Raw genomic sequence first — 21,242 nt, 5'->3', positions numbered from 1 at the left:
AATTAAGGGCAATGGTGCTTTTGGTCAATTCTGGACTTGATTGATGCTGTTTCTTTTTTATGATTCCCACATTTAGTATGGATTACGAGCTCCAGAAAAGCACCCCTGAAAATGATCTCATGATCCCCGCCTCCTGTGATCATCCCTCCTCCTCCCACTACCCAAATCCTTGCCATTTAGTTTTGGTGGGGGCAGCTTCAAAACATTTCGCTTGGGGGTGGGCTCAGAGCAAAAAGGTTTGAAGACCTCTAGCATAGAGGAAGTGAGGAATTGCATTAGAGAGAAAGATGTGAGAAAGGTCGAAAGGCGAGATTAAAAAAAAAACATAAAGTAATTTTGTAAAGAAGATAGAGATGAGTAAAAACGGGGTAACCATTGTGGAAGAAATTAATCAAGAAAGAGTAGAACTTCTTCTGTCACTATGTTTCGTATCAAAGATGGCACAATCTATCTTGCTGAATTTAAATCACTGAACATCCAGCTAGTTACAAGAACAGTGCACATAAGGAGGAAAGCAGTTGTGAAAAAAAATTATGCTCAGCTCAAGGGGTAGATGAAGTAATGCTTTCATAATCATACAGATGGCAAGGAGTAAAGCACAACCAGAGAAATTGACCTAAGCAGAAGATATTGAAACCCAGTTCTGCTTTCTAGAACCGAGAGACTTGATGCCAAGGACAGAGGGTCTCATCCCAAAAGCAAGTAGGGAAGGGGAGGGCTGGTGTGATACTTTTTACTGGTAAAATGAAAGACAAATATCTCCTTTCACAGGAAAGGGAGGATCACCTTTTGAGCAGAAATAAAAATACTTTCTTGGTTCTAAATGTGATTGCTGCAACAAAGTGGACCAAAGGAAACACATGAAACTACTGAGTGGCCGCGAGTAGAATCCTTCAAATTGCAAATACATTACTACATTAGGAAAATGATCACCCTCAGTCACTAGAATGCATGAGATTCTTGCAACAAGTTTTTAAATCTCTGAAAATCCGGTTCTAAGTTTGAGAATACTTGTGACACAAAAATGCTGCACATGGAATTAGGTTTCTCAGAGGAGAATGGAACATTCCTTAGGGTTGTGGGGGTAAGAAACAATAGGTTATGATCTGTTATGCAGATTTGTAGAGTGCACTGTCACCTTGTGAGGTATCCTGGCATGTGACTTCTTCTGGGATGTTATATGAAATAAGTGCTCCAGGTACTAAATGCATGTGAACTACTTAATACTGCACACAGTCTGACTTGTAAGACCTAGAGATCTAACCCAGTCTTTAACATGGACCTCAGGGGCGGTTCTTCCGCAATGGCGGAGGAGCGTCACCCCACTGCCTCAGAGCCAGCAGGTGAAAAATAAAACGATGTACTTTCATCATTTTATTTTTCACCTGTTGGCTCTGAGCCAGCGTGTGCAGGGAGGGGCGGGACCAAGGCCATGGGAGGGTGGGAGGAGGACTGGTTGTGCACTTCTAGGTTTGCATGTGTGTTTGGGCGGCTGGCCAAACACACATGCACACTTAAGTTTCTCCAACCAGGCTGTATTGAGCAGCTGGGTTGGAGAAACAGCACAGACTCCCTGTCCTGAGCGGAGCGTCAAACAAGCCCTCTCAGGCCAATCCCTGCGCTGCTCTCATAGCATGAGAGCAGCGCGGGGATTGCACAGGGAGTCTGCGATGCTGTCCCAGTGTCTTCTGGGACACGGAAGTAGGAAGAACACTGAGATGCGACACAGTAGGTGGCAGGCAGATTCAGGTACGTTTTCCTATTTTTGATATTATTATTAAATTCCCCGCATCCCCCACCCAGCTCCCCCTGCGGCCCCTCCACCTGCTCCACCACTTTTTAGGTCTCGCCTGACCCAGCGCATGCGCTGGTCTGGCGAAACATTTTGTGAGGGCTCAAAAAAGTGCTATCACTGTAACCTAGAGCTACAATGCATATGCGCGCGCGCCTCACTTTCGCGGCCGCACGGCCGCTTTGAATGATGTTTGATCGCGATCACTTTCACTTTTGCGGCCGCACGGCCGCTCTGATGTTCTCAGTGAGCCTGTTTATTACTTCTATGTAGTAATGGTGGCACCCGTGCGCCGCCATTATTACAGAGCAGTAATAAACAGAAACAAGCATTGGCATAGCCAATAGGTCTCGCTTTTGGGACCTTATAAGTATTTAGTTATGCAACTGTTGCATGGCTAAACACTTATAAGGTCCCAAAAGCGAGACCAATTGGCTATGCCAATGCTTGTTGTTTATGGCGGCTGCCACTGGCACACATGCATTACCGCAATCACAGGCATTCTGCATAGCGCTACATACACACACAATGTAGACCAAAGGCAAGTTGGATGCACAGCAGCGGAACTTTACATGAGTGGGCCGGTAAGCCTATCTACACTAACACAGCTCTAAAAGCCAGATCACTTTGCTGCTCACCTTTACAAAAATGTTATCCTGGAACTGCCTTGCTCGTGCGCCTTAGCTCTTGGTAAGGGCAGCAGCCATTTACTACTATCAGAGTAACCCTTTGTGGACCCTTCCCAATTTAACAAGGCATCAGCCGTGAGTCAGGCCTAGGTCACGGCGCACACACATTATCCGAGCTCGCCCATGACTAAAAATTGGTACCAATGATCCAGATATGGCACCAGCTGAAGCACTCATGAGGGGGGTACACATCCATCACCTTGTAGGGTGCTTTTCAGTCCCAGCAGAAAAGTATCTAATGAGTTCTGAAATGCTTATGGTCGGGGATTGTTTCTGCACACTGTTCGACGCTTTTAACAATCTCTTAAATTAGTTTTACAGCACTATAATTTCTTGGACTGGGTTTTACTTTTAAATGAAACCCATATGAAGATGATCGCAATGCATCACCATCACAGGCATACGTTACGATGCACATGTACACATGCATCATGGCGTGTGTGTTGCCACATGTGCATATATATATGCATCATGACGCAGTCACTGCTTTGTTTTTATTTCACTTTACTGTTCTATGATGGCTGACATCCATCTTGGAGCAGTAAATTTAAAAAAAATGTAATGTTCACAAAAGCACATTTTAAGACAGGGAAGTTGTTATTGCTGGAAGAGGTGGGCGAACCAACAAACTAACAGGGCGGGCCCAGCCAGCGCTGAGACAAGGATCCGTCCTAGCCCTTTGGACCCCACGAGCTGAGCCCAGATGATGGTTGCCATGTAAATCATGCAACAAACATCACACAAAATATGATAAAGTCTCCTAAAAATTCAAACTGTATTTATTTACCAAGTGGAAGCTTTGACATTAATCGTTCAGATTATATTACTGCGCTAAGAAGTATTTATTAAAAGTGATCTTTTAAAACATGAACATAGAGCCATTCTGAATTCACGTTTTTGGAGGTGCTTTCATATGCGATGGTGAAGAAAAAGGAGGATTGGTAAACTCAAATATTTGCCTAAAATCACACAATTTTCTTAATGGAAAAGCTGTGATTAATACAGGTTATTTGGTTTCGGTTTTTGCAAATCGGCCACCAAAATGAGTTTCTATTTGTCAATGCTTTATTTTTACCTCTTTGTGAATGGATTGTAGAGTGAGGGTGGCAGGCAGAAGCCACATGAAAGCTCAGCTCGTTATGGGTTTGAGGTTGCAATGGGGCATGGAGCTGAACCGAGAGTCAAGCTTCAGGTTAGACCCTGGCTTTGGCTTTCAGTGGCTCCGACACCTCCAGTTCCGCCTGTTCAATAAATACATGAATAAATGAGTAATTTTAAAAACCAGACACAATGAAAAGAGACGGAGAAGCAACGGTAGAGCAAGGGTGGCACAGAAGTAGGGTGTGTTCTAATAAAAAATAAAAAAAAGAACATCCAGGAAGGGGAGGCAGCAGATCAGCAGACTAGGTGGGGGAAGAAGCAACATGGAGAGCAAGGGGAAGGTAAAGGGGAAGCAGCACATTGGGGAGAGAGCAAGAAAGTACAATATTACCATACAGTGCTCAAAGGAACTTTAAGGAAAATGTGCATGGAGTGCCACAGGGGTCAGTATTAAGCCCTATTTTATTTAATGTACACCTACGCCCACTGTTAACCTTAATTCAATCTTTTGGGTTATCGTTTGTAAATTATGCAGGTGACACCCAACTAATCCTGTCTGAGTAACAATAAGGACCCCACTTATTTAGAAAAATTCCATGCCTCCCTCACCGAGATGGCAAACTGTCTCAGCAGGAATACTCTGAAATTTAACAGAAGTAAGACAGAGTTCCTCTTTTGGCCTTCCAAGCAAAATTTTTCACAGCTTCCGAACAACTTCTGGCCCTGGACAAATTACAATGATCTAATAATTGCACCCTCGGTCAGGAATCTGGGAGTCCAGTTGGATGAGAAACTGTCAATGGAATCTCATGTTAATAAAATTGTAACCACTTGCCATGAACTCACGAGGAATCTAAGAAAAATAGTCCTGTTGCTGCCGCAACCAGCAAGGAAACTGGTAGTGCAGAGCACAATATTAAGCCTACTGGACGACGGTAATGCTCTCCTTTTAGGATTAATACATCCAGATTATCTCCTTAAAAATTGCAGAGGATACAAGTGATAGCAGCCAAATTGGCACCTAACAAATCAAGACTGGACTCTACCTCTGGAACCTTAAAAAAACTTCACTGGCTACCAATGGACGAAAGAACCATTTTTAAAGCCATGTGTATAGTCCACAAACACAGAAATGGCTTAGGTCCTGGACCCTCACAAAAGATGTTCTGTATCTAGAAACCAGAAAGAACACCGAGACCTTCTACAGCAAACCTCGTCTGTATACCCAGAATCAAGAAAGCTAGGGTGGGCGGGCGAGCCTTCAAATACAAGGAGGCAAACATCTTTTATGTTTGAAAAGCTTTATTGACAGACAATAAAGATATAAATACCAGCAATACAGAGTCAAAATGTCAAAGCAGAAGTATAACAGAAGAGTTGGCTAGTACATGAGGAGAAAAATAAAAGCTATTTTTGAGGATTTATATGCAATGGGGAATGGAAAGGGAAGGGAAGGGAGAGCAGGAGGAGGGATAGGGAAAAACTTCTAACATTTTGACATAAAATAAGATTGCATATTACATTGCATATGACAAAGGAATGTGAACAAACTATTGGTCAATTAATTCTGTATATTAAATCAACATGGGTGATGAAGAAAGAGAACAGAGAGAACAGCATTCAAGGGGGTTTACAATTTTCAGAATTTAGAGGAGAGTTATTTTTTAAAACAATCTGATCTAAATAAGTAGTAAGGGGTAACCAAAAGAGGTCTCTATTAATCAATGGTTTACAGGAAGAGGCGAAAGCAACATCAAGGCTATGGAAATGACAAAGACTATTCCATCAGTATTGTGTAGACAATTTTGTAAGGGTTTTCCAATTGAGAGAAATATGTTGGAAGGCTAAAGCAAGCATGAGGTCAAAGAGGCCATGGTTATGTGAGGGTATAGTTAAGGAATCAGAAAGACTGCCAGCAAATAGAAGAGGGATAGAATAAGAGATGGAAACCTTAAATATGCGAGAAATAGATGACCAAACGTTCGTCCAAAAGTTGGAAACCGAAGGACAAAGGAAAAGAAGATGTATAAGATTAGCATCAGAGGAACCGCAGGTCCAACAGTTAGAATTAGTAGAGGAAGAAAAACAAGCTATTGAGGCAGGGGTAAGATCGTCTATGATAAAGAAAAAACATAGATTAGGTGAGAGAAGCAGAGCGGGAGCTTTTTAAAGATCTGGACCAGAGTTTTTCCCAGAAGATGATGGTCCATTCGTAACCCAGAACAGATTCCAAAGAGAGTTCCAATTTAGATTTAACTCGATCTGGATTGGGGGCTAGGAAATATTTATATATAAGAGAGGCTTTGGGTAGTGAAAGGAGTATTTTAAGGAGAGAGTCTTGGACTTTAGTAAGAGATAAAGAGGGAAGAGAATAGTATACATCAAGAATAATCATCATGAGAATAGTAAACTTCTGTAAAAAGGAACGAGGGCAATGAAATAAAGCTTGAAATTGGGGAAAAGAACATGGTGAAAGTCCGTCAAAAAGGTGCTTAACTCAAGTGATGCCTTTTGAAACCTCCATGTACTCCAAAAGATGGGTCTATTATTAAGGAGAATAAGAGAGTTATGCCAAATGGGGGATTCTAAGAAGGATTCCCGAGAAACGTGATTGGGATGAACCAGAGGCTTCAAAAGGGAACATGTGTGTCTAAATAAGGGAAGGGAGACATGAGGAGTTTTGGCAGAAAAAGCCACAACTTCCTTGAGAGAAAAGAGTAATAATAAAGTTTGTTCAATGGAGAGCCAAAGGGGAGTAAAGGGAGAGGGATCAGAAAGAAGCCATTTCGAGGCCTGCCGGAGGGAAAAGGATTTATGATAGAGACGAAAATCAGGAAAGTGCACACCACCATTAGACTTTGTCTTACGGAGAAAAGATAAGGAAATTCTAGCTTTCTTATTTTTCCAGAGAAATTTAGAGAGACAGGAATCAATACATTTAAAGTAAAGGGCAGGAATATGAATGGGAAGCATGGATAGTGTATAAATTAAAATGGGGGCAATCATCATTTTAATTGAGTCTAACCGACCCCACCAAGAAAGAAAAAGGGGTTTCCAAGAAGAGAGTAATTTATCAATTCGGAATAAAACTGTAGGCATGTTTAATTTAATTGAAGAAGCGATGGAGTTGGAAAACCATATACCTAGATATTTGATTTTTGAACTATTCCAGGCAAAGCCGGTGGAAGAGAAGGAATGAGGAAGGCAACATTTTGTGAGGGGGAGAATTTCTGTTTTGTCTGAGTTGATTTTATAACCAGAAACCTGTGAAAAGGAGAACAAACTCATGTAATAAAGGGGGAATAGAGGTTTCAGGTGAGGAAATAAATAAAAGGATATCATCTGCATAAGCTGAGAGCTTTAATTGTTGGTCACCATAAGGAAATCCAGAAATAGAATCATTATTATGAATAGAGGACAGAAAGGGTTCAAGAGAGAGAATGAAGAGAAGAGGGGATAAAGGGAATACTTGACGAACTCCTCGTTGAAGAGGAAAATAAGATGAGATTCGACCATTGACTAAAACCGAAGCTCTGGGGGCAGAATATAATTAAGAGATAAGTAAAATCAATTTGGGACCAAAACCGTGCCATTGTAATTAAGCAAATAGAAAGGACCACTCTACTCTACCAAAAGCCTTCTCTGCGTCGACTGAGATGGCCGCTAGAGAAGTGGAAAGGGAGGGAACTTTATTTAAAACATTGAGGAAAAGCCGAGAGTTATCAGAGGTAAGCCTTCCCTTGACAAAACCACATTGCTCCTTACCAATAAGATGAGGCATTAGGGGATCTAAACGTAAAGCAAGCAGTTTAGCAAATAATTTATACTCAACATTAAATAGGGAGATTGGACGATAATTCTTGCAAAATTTAGGGTCTCGACCTTCTTTATGTATGAGGCAAATTGTGGTTTCTTGAAAAGTGCCCTCTATTTTACCAGCTAAGAAAAATGAGTGGAAAAGCGTTAAGAGTTTCAGGAGTAGTAAATCAGAAAAATGCAAATAAAATTCAACAGGAAAACCATCTGGGCCGGGAGTCTTCCCTTTGGTAAGGGTATTTAAGGCAATGGATAACTCAGTAAGGGATAGATCTGTTTCAAGATCAGAAAGATTAAGATGAGATGTAGAGGGAGGAGGAAGTTTATCAAGGTACGCCTGAATGAGAGAAGAGGAAGGAGGAGATTCTGGAGTATAAAGATTCTGATAAAAAAAAGTTTAAATTCATTAAGAATGTCATGGTCTTTATGCAGGAGGGAGCCAGCTGAAGAATAAATAGAGTCTATGAGGGTGCAATCTTTACGTGTTTTGAGATAATTCGCCAAAAGCTTTCCTGCTTTATTACGACCACCTTAGTAACGGGCGCTACTACGAAGGAGCAGGGAGGACGCATTATCAGTGGTAGTCTTATTAAAAGTCAGCTTAGCACGTATCAATTCTGGTGAGACCGAATCTTTCGAGGAGGTATAAAATTTGTGTTCTAAGAGTTTAATATGTGCCAGAGTGGCCTTCCGTTGCTGAAGAAAATGTTTCTTTCTTTTTTTAGACAAAATCTATAATAAAGCCTCTCGCAGTAGCCTTAAAAGAATCCCATATGATATGAGAGGAGGAATCGGGATCACAATTGAGATCAAAGAATTTGTTTGCAAAAGAACGGAAAGAGGAGGAGAAGAGAGGGTCTGAGAGAAGGGAATTGTTGAAACGCCAATGGGAGGATCTGGGATGCTGAGGGAGCAAATCAAGATCTGGTATAATTGGGGCATAGTCAGAAATAACAATAGGTTCAATAGAGGAAGATAACAGATTTTGAGATAAAGATTGAGAGAGAAAGATATAGGCTAGGCGAGAAAGGGAAGCATAAGGAGGGGAGAAAAAAGATAAGTCCAAAGAATCGGGGTGGGAAAGCCTCCAAGAGTCTATAAGGTGTGCTTGGAAAATAGTGTCAAGAAAACACTTATGGGTTCTATGGGGAACAAAGCGAACCTGAGATTGACGATCTAGAAATGGATCGACAACTTGATTGCAATAGCCTCCTAATATGAAAAGATCATCTTGATATTGGATACATTTTTGCGTAATCAGGGACCAGAAAGAACAATCAGGATGTGTAGGTCCATAGATATTAAATACAGTTAAAGAAACAGTATTAATTAACAACTTAGCTAGTAACCATCTACCTTCGGTGTCCGTTTTTTGGGATAGCACTTAACAGTTAAATTTCTTATGACATAAAATTATGACACCATTTTTTTAATAGCAGAAGGAGAAAATAAAACTGTACCTACCCAACCTCTTTTTAATTTTAACGCCTCAATTTCTGTAAGGTGGGTCTCCTGTAGGAGTACCAAGTCAGGATTATAAGAGGTGAGGTGGGAAACAATTCTCTGTCTCTTAATTGGATTAATAAAACCTTTCACATTCCAGGAAATAACTCTGAATGCAAAAACATTAAAGGTTTACATGGAACAAAATATGCAGTAATAGAAGAGTGAAGGGAGAGACAAGTGGAAAATAGGAAAGGAAAATTAGGGAAGGACAAAAGGAAGTCTGAGGGGAGAGGAAAAAAGACAAGGAAAGACAGTACATATCCAAAAGGACGACTGAAAACACATACCTGAGTGGGACAAAAACAAGATAAGACTGGGGCAATGGCGATGAACGGAAGATGAGACACACGAACCAGGAAGTCCGGACCACACCAGAACACATAGGGGTATGTAGACGGACCAAACAAGTTTACAAATGATAGACGGAACCTGTGTGGAAATAAAAAGAAATTTAGAAGAACGTCAAAAATTTTAGGAAATGAATAAAAGATGCACATAAGACAAAACTAGGAAACACAAAGGAAGATATGAGCTGAAAAATGGCTTCTAAATTATAAATGAGAAAAAATAATAGCTGAATCATAAATAAATAAGAGGAGATGCATAACTGATTAACCATGAAGAATGTTGATAACAACTATCTTGTGACTGAGAGAAAATGCAAACAAATGACTATTCTAATATATACAAAAAATAGGCAGGGGAAACAGAAGAGTAAATATAACTATATTTGAATAATACGTTAATAGTATAAGCACAATGCGAGAAATAGCAATATGAATATAACATGTCAACCAGTAGGAGGGCCATCAGTATCCATGTTTAATTTAATTTAATTTAATTTATAAAGTTTTATATAGCGCAAACAAGTTCCCGAAGGATAACAGAGCGCTTTCCAATATGAATGGGAGGAATAACATTACAAAAACAGTATCAACATCCGAGCAGGAGAAAGTATCCCTCTTAGGGTAAGAATTTGTTCATGAGGAATCGTTTAGCTTCCAATTTAAAAGTCTTTGTTGAAGAGATTCTGCGTAGTTCCGTTGGAAGAGAGTTCCAAATATTTGGTGCAGCACCTGAGACGGCTCGGTGACAAGTTAATTTTTTGTTCAGGATAAGTGGTTTCAGGAGGAAGGTAGTGGCACTTCTTGAAGCTCTAGAACCACAGGATGGTTCAAGTTTTTGAGCAAGGTACCTGGGAGTATTGAAGTGAAGGGCTTTGTGAGCCAGAACAGCAATCTTTAATTGAATTCGGGCTTCGTAGGGTAGCCAATTGAGAGATTTTAGTACTGGGAGTGTATGATCGTATCTTTTGGTGCCTGTAACCAGTCTAGCCGCTGAGTTCAGAGTTGACCTTAGTGGCGCCAGGGCATATTTGGGAAGGCCACAGAGGGTAGCACTGCCATAGTCAAGCCTTGGCAAGACGAGCGCTTGGACTACCTGTTTGAAGTCCTTTAATGGAAGGAAAGGTTTGATATTTCTGAGTGACTTCAACAGATAGTTTGCTCCCTTACATACATTGCTGATATGATTTTTCATATTCAAGTGCTTGTCCATGGTGACTCCGAGGGATTTGGCTGAGTCTATGATGAGAGGAGTGCAATTGAAAGCAGTGAGGTGACACAGCCATATGTCTATCTTGGGGATGTGGTTCGGGGGGGAGATGAGCAGGAATTCTGTTTTGGAAGTGTTAAGCAGGAGATGTTTCTCTGTTAACCAGTTTTGAGTAGACGTTAGAGTAGTGTTGAGGGGGATGATGTTATCCAAGGATGAGATTTTCAAATAGAGTTGCGTGTCGTCCGCATACATGTGGAAGAGAATGTTCATGGAGTTTAATGAGCTAGCGAGAGGCTCCAGGAAAAGGTTGAATAGGATGGGAGATAGGGTGGACCCTTGAGGGACCCCCATGAGTACTGGAGAAGGCTGTGAGAGGGAGTGGTTTGCCTTGACTGATGAAGGAAAGACGAGAACCATTGTAACACCTGATCAGCAAAACCCATTCTATATTGCAGGATGGATAGAAGGTTGTCATGATTAACCGTATCGAAGGCAGAGGAAAGGTCAAGGAGAATCAGGAGGCAGGATTCATTTTTGTCAAGCATTTTTAAAAATCTGTGAGAGAGAAGCGTTTACTATCCTTGTCCAGGTGGGGATGAGTGCCTTCTTGATTTCTTTGAAGATAGCCGGGGGCAACGGGTCATTGAAGTGGCTGGAGGGATTGATATTGGGATTGCTATTGATAGCCGAAGTGTGAGAATGGATGATCTTCTTAAGATCCGCAGGCTCTTCCAAGGACAGAGTTCGATTTTGGAAAGTCACCTTAAAGATGCAGGGGTGAATTAGGCCATAGCGGGCCCCCATTGAGCAGAGAGGTGGTCGAAGGTTAAGAAACTGTTTACGTCTGGCAGCTGTAGCATTGGAGACATCTTGAGAGAGAAAGACTCTCTGTCCTAGCCAAGAGATTTGTCATTTAGCTCTGGCTGCCCAAAGAACTGAGAGCAAGTCAGTAAATTTCAAGAATAGAATAATGACTCCCCGGGGTCTGGTCGGGGATGAAGAAAGCGAAGGGCGAGGACCAAGCCTGTGGGTTCCCTGGATATTTAGTGCTGTTGAAGAAGGCATATCCAATAGTTTCGGCAGGAAGGAAGAGAAAATGGCAACAGGATCTTCACCTTCCAAAGCTTCAGGTAGTCCATAAATACGTAGGTTATTCCTCCTGTTGCGGTTTTCTAAATCTTCAGTATGTTGTTGGAGTTTATGAACCTCCTTCTCCAGAGAGGACATCCTTTGGAAGTCACCTTGAACCGTTGAAAGTTGTTGCTCCATTGTAGAAACTCTGTTCTCCATCGAGGACCACTTTTCCTCCAAAAATTGCATTTTACTGTTCGTTTCTTCCACAAACGGGCGTAAGGCACGAATTTCCTCCAACATCAGTTCCAAAGAGATAGTAGGAGATGCTTTATCAGGATCTAGAGGGTCTTGCTTCAGCCGTTTAGAAGTGGAGATAGGCAGAGATGATTTATGCGGTGTCAATTGCGACGATTGAGTGCGAACAGGAGTCACTCTGGCCATGTCTGCAGTGGAGGAAGAAATAGCGGGTGCAGATGATAAAGGAGGAGTAGGCGTCGTTGTGGAGTTAGTTTTTGGTATAAAGACAATTTTGGTTTGCATAATCTTCCCACAAACGAGTGTCAATCAGTGAAAGAAAGCACGTTGTTAAAAGAGATCCAAGGTGTTAAGTGAACAAAGGGGAAGACTGGATACTAGACGTAATATGGAGCAGTCCTGAAGAAAACATCATAGAAAATATGCCAGAGAAGAAGGTCTGCGAAAGTAATGAAAGAGGGCGCTGTGAGAGCATAAATTCACACAGGAACATCAAATAATGCTCTTCAAAATTCCAGGGCCACATTAAAGTTCAGCGGACATCTGTAAAATGTATATTCCATTATTGTATACAAAATTGAGAGGCATTGAAAAAAAAACAAAATGGCGGCCGCTCTGAGGTGCGCTAAAAACAGCGAAATTAGAAGAGAAGCGCAGCACGCTTCGAAACTACAATCGGCTCACCATGGTCACGGGGTGTTCCGCCATTGGTAGGGCTGAAGTCCGTGGGTTTAAGATGCGAGAAAACGCATCGAAATAATGACAGCGATATCCAGCGGAGCGGAACTCCTCCGTCAAGCGGCCATCTTGGCCGGTGCCAAAACCACACCCCCCAGGAGGCAAACATCTTAACAAGCTGCCCCCTCCTCTTAGAGAAATTGGAAATCTTATTAGTTTCAGGAAGAGTTTAAAAACGTTTCTCTTTCCAAAATACATGAATGATAGTGTAGGAGTCAGACTAGTCAGACTAGTCATTACATGAAAATAGGTTATTGGAATGAGAAGTACTTCTCTCCTCATCAATTGGTGGTGGCTTATAGGGCCAAGATGTCTGCCAGGTGTATGTTGCACTTTGCAAATGGATAATAATAATAATATTATAATTTCTGGAAATGATATAATCCTGACCTGTTAGAGTACTCCTTTTCTTCCCCTTCCTATCACTCTCAATCTAGGCTCGATTATATTTTTCTTAGTAAACGTATATTTCAACATGTGGTGAACTCAGAGATTGGTTCTATCTTAATCTCAGATCATGCCCCTGTGTTAACCGAACTTAGACAACATTGCTAGTCAATCATTTTGGTGGTTCAATAATTTTCTGCTTTCAGATACTTCTTTCCTTCCTTCCTATATATCCTTCATCAAAGAATTCAATGACAAAGATCAAACTTCATTTCATTTTGTATGGGATGTTTTCAAAGCAGCCTCAAGGGGATTTATCATGGGCTTTGTCCACTTCAAAAATAAATCTGTGCAACAAAAGCCTGCTTCCATTTTGGCACACATAAAGTCCCTTGAACAGAAGTACTACACAAGCAAAAACAACAAACTAGATCTTGAAGCCTTAGTTACAGCAAAATTGAACTTAATAACTGTACGACTGAGCAAGCTTGAGGTACACTCCTTAAACCAAATGCCAAATAGTACAGTGGCAATAAGAGAGCTGGTTTCCTCTTAGCTCGCTATTTAAAATGCACAAAGGAAAAGACTGTTATCAAATCCATTATTAACAATCATGGCGACAAGCTGTTCAGAGATGCTGATATTGTGGCATGCATTGCCTTTTATTACAAGGATTTATATACTCCAGACACTATACCATCTGGGAAGTCCCTTAATAATTGTTTTTCCAATCTTAAATCTAGAGCCTAAACACCTATAGACTTATCTCTTTTAGAAAAAACACTTCAAATTAAGGAACTCCATTCAGTCATACAATCTCTTCCTAAAGGTAAAGCCCCAGATCTGGACGGTTTCACAGTTGAATGTTATCTTTATTTTGTGAACCTCCTGTTCCCCAAACTTTTTTAATTATTTACTAATTCCTCCAATTTAAAATCTACCTCTGGCTCCATTGCAGAAGGCACAATAAACTTAGGCCCACATGCATCAAAGCAAAAACCGGTCGCAAATGGGCAGATTCTCAGAATCTGCCCCTTTGCGACTGGTATTTTTGCATTTGGGATGCATCATCCCAAATGCAAAAATCGCAATTTAAGTAATCTCTAAATTGCGATTACTTAAATTGCGATTGCATTTAAGGAATCTCAAATTGAGATTCCTTGAATGCAATGCATTAAAGGAAAAAAATTAGCGATTTCGCTAATAGGGGGAGCAAATTACCATGAAGTTGAACTCCATGGTTATTTGCAAAAACTTTGAAAAATGTACTAAAGTGCATTTTTCAAAGTTCCCTTTTACACACACACATGCCCTTGGGGCATGTGTGTGTGCAATATGTACTCATATGCAGATTTCAGGGGTGCAACAGGGTGACCTTTTGACACCCTGGCACCCTTGAAATTGCATGAGCAATTTGCGATTCTCTAATTGAGAATCGCAAATTGAGAATGTCTTCCCATTCATTCCTATGGGCCTCTAGGCCCATAGGAATGAATAGGGAGGTATTCCTTAATTGCGACTCGCAATTTGCGAGTCGCAATTAAGGAATGTTTAGAAATCGCAATTTTTTAAGCGATTTCTACATGCATAGCCTTTTGCTATTCCTTATTAGCGAATCCTTATTTTTCGCTAATAAGGAATCGCAAATGGCATTGTTGATGCATGTGCCAGTTAGTTCCTAAAAAGGAGAGCGGCTTGGCCCAATGCAAGAACTACAGACCATTACTTTAATCAACACTGACTGCAAGATTTTTGCCAAAGTCTTTGCCCCTCACTTAATTCCTTTGATGCCCAACCTCATTGATGTTCAACAATCTGGCTTCATTCCTAATAGAAATGTTGCAGGCAATTCTTGCACTTTCCTAAATATTAATAATAAAGCACACAAGATGAATGACGCCTTAGCGGTATTATATTCAGATGCACAAAACGTTTTTGACACGGTTAATTGTTTTTTTTAATGAAGGCTCTGCAATGGCACGGTCTTGGTAGTAAATTCTTACAACATATACCCTTGTTACACTCCTCACTCCATTCCTCGGTTTTAGCTAATGATATAAGATCTCCTTCTTTTCATCTCAAGAGAGGAACTCGTCAGGGATGCCCCAATCTCTCGTATTACTTGTTTTAGTCCTAGAACCTTTTCTTCACTAAGATATTCAGATGACTTTACAGGATTCAAATTCAAAAACACTCACAATAGGTTTACAGCACATGTTGACGATATCCTCTTATTTATGTCTCATCCAGACTGTTCTCTTCCTGCTTCTTTCAAGAACTCAACTTATACTCCACTATATTGGGCTTTAAACTCAATGTAGACAAAACAGAGGTATTACCATTGACTAAGTATTGTTCTAAATCTATATTTGTAGAAGGGACCTCTCCTGGAATTCTTCTAAATTCAAATTCTCAGGCAAATGGTATGGCACAACTCTTAAGGTCACGCTAAAAATTAACTCAGACGTCTCATCGGATATACTCCTAACTTTATCTCAGAAATGATGTCCATTGTATCATTCCTGGTGGGGTCATCTAGAAATACCATCAAAATGATGTTCCTTCCAGTTTTAATTTTTTTTCTCATGATGCTTTCTATAAAGATTCCCAAGAGCTTCTTTGGCTCAATCAATAGTATTCTCTCCAAATTTCTTGGGCATGGTAAATCCCCATGAGATTTTTCTGTCAAAATTAAACCTTCCCAAATCTTTAGGTGGAGATAACTTTCCTGATTTTCTTAACTTCCACAGGACTTTCAGCAACACCCCTTGGCACTCCTCAGAAGCTCTGGTTTTCTCTGGAACAGGCTATGTTATCACCCTTCTCTCACAAACACATTCTTTTTATGGAAAACCAAACAACGGCGGACATGTGAAACCGCACGTCCCACAAACTTCCTATCAATCAGAGCTTGGTGCACTTCATTCACAGTTCCAGCAGTTGCATGATACTGCTGCAGAGAAGCAACAAATGAAAATAATAACACGGAATAGTGCACCCAGAAATTGAAAAGTCCACAGTTCTGCATCCTTTAAAAACTTCCTTTATTGCATGTATTTCGTACAACTAGCCAAGAAAACAGCGAATGCATTTAATTCAAATGAATTTGAACTTCCTCAGGGCTCTTAATAGTACAGAAAGTTGTTTCTTCTCTAAGTGATTTTTTTTTTTAATTCTCCTGGTTTATTTGCCAGAAATCTTATCATACTACATGCCAATTATCTATTTCAGGGTAGGATAATAGAGTCTCTCAATGCTGACATCTGAATCAGTGTCTACCATCCACGCAGCTTTTCGGCCCACACACGACTTTCGAAACCTTAAACATAGTTTTTGGAAGTCGTTTGTGGGACAAACGCTGTGCGGATGGTAGCTGCTGATTCAGGTGTCAACACTGGGGGACATAATACCCCACTCTGAAATGGATAATTGTACTATTAAGAGTCCTGAGGAAGGTAAAATTTATTTGAACGAAACATGTGGGCTGTTTTCTTGGCTATTTGAACGAAATACATTGGACTTGCCAGTTTTTGGGTGCGCCATTCTGTGTTATTATTTACATTCTTTTTATGTCTAACTTTCTTCAAATTTTGGCTACCTAGTACCGTTGCTTATGCATGCACATTATTGAAACCCTTTTTTGTTTCATTTCTCACGCGCCTTCATCAGTTCTTCAACAGCCCTTTTTGTACAATAATCTACTTAAGAGGAGAGGAAGGACTTTACGTTGGAGAGCATCAATGAACAAAGGAATGCTTTCCACCTCACAACTATATAATTCGGGTACCCCTTTTCCGCTCTCTGAGTTATCATCCGAATACAACCTTCCACCTCATATGCACTCCCAGTATTGCAATCTCTTTACTCTGGTTCAAAATACTCTCATGCAGCATTTTTCGCCTGATATTTCCTATCCCATAATATCTCCTTAACCGATTGCAACATCCATTCGCCCTAAAGCTGCCTGCATCTACAAACTTTCGAGATCACTTGATCCAGGCAGGGCCAAAACACATGCAGAGGCATTGTGGGAATCCGATCTTGGTATCGCTTGGCCAACCTCTGTCTGGGACAGAACTCGGAGCAAAATACATGCCACTGCTTGCACAGCCAGTCTCACCCAAACACTATGAGCCATATTCACAAGGAAGTAATGCAGGTCAGTGCTGCAAGCCATTTGGCTGTGCTGAGTTACATCCGAAGCAGTGGGATGTGGCATATTTACAACAATATGACACATCCCTGAGCACTCCACTGAGCTGGAGCACAATTGGCTGCAATGTGCCAATGCAGCGGTACAAAAGGGGGTGGTGATGGACGGAGCATCAGAACCAATCAGACACTCACACCCAGTCAGCAGATCTGGGTTTGATCCATCACCGTTCTTTAGCCCACTCTGCCACCCCAGTTCAGACATGGTCATATGCAAATCAGTCTGACCCTGTGCTTCATGGGAACAGTCCAGCCCGAACTGCCAAGCCATGCCTTCTCTGGACCGGATACAAGCTTTCTAGGACCAGTTTCTGGCATTTCAGCCGTCTTCAGCCAGGCTTGCTTGAATCCAGTGGCAAAGTGAGCAAGGGACCCACGTCTGAGCATACCCTGCCAACTTAGGCGAACAAAGCGGTACAAAAGGGGGTGGTGATGGATGGCCAATGCAGGCACCTTGCACCATGGTACAAGTGTACCTGCGTTGCGGGGATGATTGTTATTGTGCAGGAAGGGACACCTTCCTGCACAAAAATAATCACAAGAGGTGACTTCCTCTTTCTATGTGTGCTGCAGAATGCAGCATGGATTTAAAGAGAAAAAACAAGGAGAAATAAAAGTATTTCTCCTCGTTGGATCTCCTTATGCCTTCCCTGGGGAGGTGCAGGATTCTGATGCATTCCCAGGTTTACAAAATGTTGTAAATCTGGGAATGCGGCAGAATCCATGGGACTTGCATGGGAACACCCACAGCAACACCCATGGAACACCCCTTTCATGCAAAGTGATGCGTGAAAAGGGGCAGTATTTACGGGGACACTAAAATCAATGGAGGGTGGCTTTATGTGTCCTTGTTAATATGGAGCACCACACTGCACAGCCAGTGCATCCCAAAAAGTGATGCACCAGCGGCACAAAGGGCTTGTAAATATGCCCCTATATTTCTTTTACAATAGACTTTTTTACACACTTGCCCATCTTTTTAAGCTCAAACTTGCACAATATGATACTTGCTGGCTATGCCATACACGTCCGGGCACAGATTTTTCATCCACCTTGTGGCTTTTTATATGCAACCGCATCGAAGACCTTACCCAGATTCACATACCTGTCTCACACGATTTACTCCTTCTTGGCAGCTTACACGATATGTGTAGATCTCCTAGAATGTTTGGAAAATGTTCTGATCTTTTGATCTCCATAGCTATTTCTGTTATTACCTCAAATTGGAAATCGACAGATGATATTCTATGTTGGTGGAATCCAGTTCGTCAACACCACAGGCTAGTTATCAATAAGCTTGATTCACTACAGTTATCTGTCAAGCGTAACCAGCTCTGGTTGCCACTCACTAGCCACCTGCCACGCGATGCTAAGGGGATCAATTGCTTCCCTTTATTCTTTGGAATCTATCTTCACAATCTATTTGCACCTATTATTCAACTATGTCATATTTGGTACTGACTCCGCTGAACTTTTTTTTGTTTTTACTTTGTATTCTTATATGGCTACAGCTTGATTTTCTATTTAGAGTCTTTCTTCTATTGTCCCTTCTAATCTCCCCTCTTCCTCTTTCTCTCTCTTCCTCATTCAAAAGTTACTGTCTAACCTCATATTGCCTTCTTTGTTTAAACTCATATTTTTCTTTTTGTGAATTTCTTACAGCCTCCTTCTCAGATTTTTAAAGTTCAAATCTCACATTTCTTCACATGCAGTGTTCTATTATGTAATGTGCGGTTACTCAATAAATACATTTACCTTAAAAAAAGATCTCCATGTGTGAATGTGGCCATATAACTCCAGCACTCTGAAGCTTTAACAAATTCCGCACAATGCCTTCACTTGCTCTATCGTGTTGGGCAAACATTGATCATTTTACACTCGGGCCAAACGGGGACACCATGAAGTGTTGACAACCAAGGTGAGATAGCCCGAGGTTGGTCAAATATTTGAGCACACAGAGCGCGTGTTCTTGACTCAAGAGAGAGAGACAGATCGCTAAACCCCAGTGCCAGTTCACACCACGCTAGAAACACAACAGGGCTAGGTCGAGATAACATTTGAAAAATATATAAATTTTTATTGACAGCTTTTTTGTTGCAATCAGTGGTGGCTGCCGACTTATCTTAGGCGGTAGTGTGGCTGCAAGGGGAGGGCAGGAGTTTGGGGAGGGAGCGGGTTGAAAAAATATAAAAGAAAAAAAGAAAACTTACCTGCTGCCCTGCCCCGCTCATGACGCCTCGCTGCTCCTCTCATCGCCGTCAGGCCGGAAGGGGATCAGGGCACAGGCCCCACACCCAATCCAGATGCTCCTTTCACATGAAAGCAGCACCAGTATTGGTCTCAGGGCCTCGTTTGCCGCTCAAACGGTGCATTGAAGCCTGTGCCTTTTCTCCAACCCTGCAGTGTTGGAGAAAATATAAGTGGGCATATGTGTTTGGCCGGCCTAAGACGGCCGGCACACACGCACACTCATGAGTGCACTTTACTCCTCCTTCCTGACATGCCTGGACCCGCCCTATATTTTTTGTATAACAGGGCGCTGACAAATTTAATAAAATGACAATAACTGTTACTGTCATTGTATTCATCATCTGCTGGCACAGGCTGTGGGGCGACACTCCTCCGCCATTGCAGAGGAGCCGCACCTGGTAGCAATACAGTGTTCATCATTAATACTCCTGACACATAAGTCCATTGCTGCAACATCGAACATAGTGGATCATCAGGATAATACATCACATTCTATTAGCAACGGGCTGTAAGATCCTATTACCACCATAAGCCTAAACCTAACCGCAATGCATTGGTCTACTCTAGAGATAGCCCAAATGACAATGGACACAGGACAAACATGGGGCCAGTATGCACCATAGCGTACACTACCATCAAGTGATCAGTCCAGAACACGTTGGATCCGGGGGAGCCACGGAACCGGTCTAAAGAATATTGCAAAGTGGGCAGCTTGGAGGCAACTCCTGGCTCAGGGACAACAGGACAGCCTTGAAGCTATACACAAAACACTTCTTGCAGGACCACCTTTTGCAACTACTGACCACAATGTACACGGTACAATCATATGGGCAGTCCAAAATTGTGTATTGGATCACAAGGAGGTCAGTCTAGAACACAGTGCACATGGGACCATCACAGGATCACTACGGAACACAGTGCACACAGGAACACTAGGAGGCAAGTCCACAAAAGACTGCACACAGGATACCGTAGGGCTAGTCAAGAACAAAGTACACAGAACCGTCTGAATCCAGTCCACACTACACTGTCCAGTACATACAGATCCATCCTAGGGACAGTCCAGAATACAGTGCACAGTACAGCTATGGGGTTGCAGAGCTGCAATCACAAGTTTTATACATTCTTACAAGTACTAAATATCATTAACTGATGACATCACATGAAGGGACAGTATATGGTGTGTGGCTCAATGACATCCCAGGAATCGACATCATAGGAAGCATTAAAGGATTGTGGTCAAATACTAGAGCTGATGAAAATCCAGCGCCAGCAGCTCCCGCTTCACTCTAATGTGGTGTCTGATGAGCTCATGGTGGCTGTTTGGGTTGTGTTGCTGCTAGTACATGCACAGATTACACTGGATGAGATGTTGAAAGGGAAATGCTGACCAGAAATCGTTCTTTTTCACTCTGAAGCAGACACATTCATGCCAGGTCATCTCTTGGAATTCCATTAAAATATGTCAGGAGATTGTTTCAGATGCTTGGGTGTTGAAAGGGGTCCAATGTGGTATCCTGGACTTCATGAGAATCACTCCAGAGTCTTGGACTCACCTGATGTCTTGGCTGGTCAATCTGTACAAGAAATCCACTCCGGAGTAAGGGTGATGTATCGCTCAGTCAAGAGGGCGATTATTTAGGTTCCTCTGGAGAAGTGGTATACCTCTTTCTAGTGCCCATGCCGAGAAGTGCCTCCCAGTCATCAGTCTGGGGGGCGTGAACTTTATCATCAGGAATGTAAAAACTTCAGAAGGCTTCATTTATGAGATTATAGGTACGGTACCTTAGGGAGCCTTCGATGTTTTATTCATCTGTAGAATGCCAACTTCCATGCTCAGGTATATCCTCAGTAACAGATGGTCC

General features: G+C 41.7%; 1 long non-coding RNA gene across 1 annotated transcript in view; it reads right to left on the bottom strand.

Annotated features, from left to right (window-relative positions):
• The window catches only part of LOC146857160 (uncharacterized), a 36,027-nt gene extending 16,644 nt beyond the window's left edge, over positions 1 to 19,383 (bottom strand). The window contains exons 1-3 of the long non-coding RNA XR_014979541.1: positions 19,338 to 19,383; positions 9,192 to 9,333; positions 3,557 to 3,722 (exon numbers count right to left, since the gene is read on the bottom strand). This is a non-coding gene — a long non-coding RNA (uncharacterized LOC146857160). The remainder of the gene's footprint in view (positions 1 to 3,556; positions 3,723 to 9,191; positions 9,334 to 19,337) is intronic.
• Positions 19,384 to 21,242: the final 1,859 nt, after the last annotated feature.

Source organism: Triturus cristatus, chromosome 3_2, assembly GCF_964204655.1.
Source record: "Triturus cristatus chromosome 3_2, aTriCri1.1, whole genome shotgun sequence".
Taxonomy (NCBI): domain Eukaryota; kingdom Metazoa; phylum Chordata; class Amphibia; order Caudata; family Salamandridae; genus Triturus; species Triturus cristatus.
Note: the sequence above shows the minus strand (reverse complement) of the source record. Positions and strands in the feature narration are given on the sequence as shown.